The following is a 455-nucleotide window of genomic DNA, read 5'->3' as shown; positions in this document are numbered from 1 at the left end:
CTTTCTCTCACCTTCTGACTGAATTATTCAGCCTCTTTTCTCCACTGAATTTCCTCACTGAGCTATCCTTATTTAACCACTCTATATCCTTAATTAATGTTTAATTAAGCAATTGTTTCCTGATCCTCACCGACGCCGTCCCCACTTCGAATTCCCTGGATCCACCGGGGCTGGACCCCAGCAGTTCACTCTAGGACTGAGAACAAATTGATTTCTGAACATTCTGATGCATTTGTAAGTAAACATTCTTCAGGATACCATGTTCTATTCCCACTGTGACAAACCTGATATGTATCTGTGTATGTAACGTCCACTCTTCTACATCTACTCTTCAACATATTCTCTGGTGATTTCATGGAGTATGATTGCTGTAGGCCAGGGCTTCTTAACTGGGGGCAATTTTGCCAGCTCACCACCCATGACATTTGACAATGTCTAGAAACATTTTTGATGGT

Source organism: Bison bison, unplaced genomic scaffold (assembly GCF_000754665.1).
Source record: "Bison bison bison isolate TAMUID 2011002044 unplaced genomic scaffold, Bison_UMD1.0 scf7180017864497, whole genome shotgun sequence".
In the NCBI taxonomy this organism is placed as follows: domain Eukaryota; kingdom Metazoa; phylum Chordata; class Mammalia; order Artiodactyla; family Bovidae; genus Bison; species Bison bison.
The sequence above is the reverse complement of the archived record's forward strand: the minus strand, read 5'-3'. Positions refer to the sequence as shown.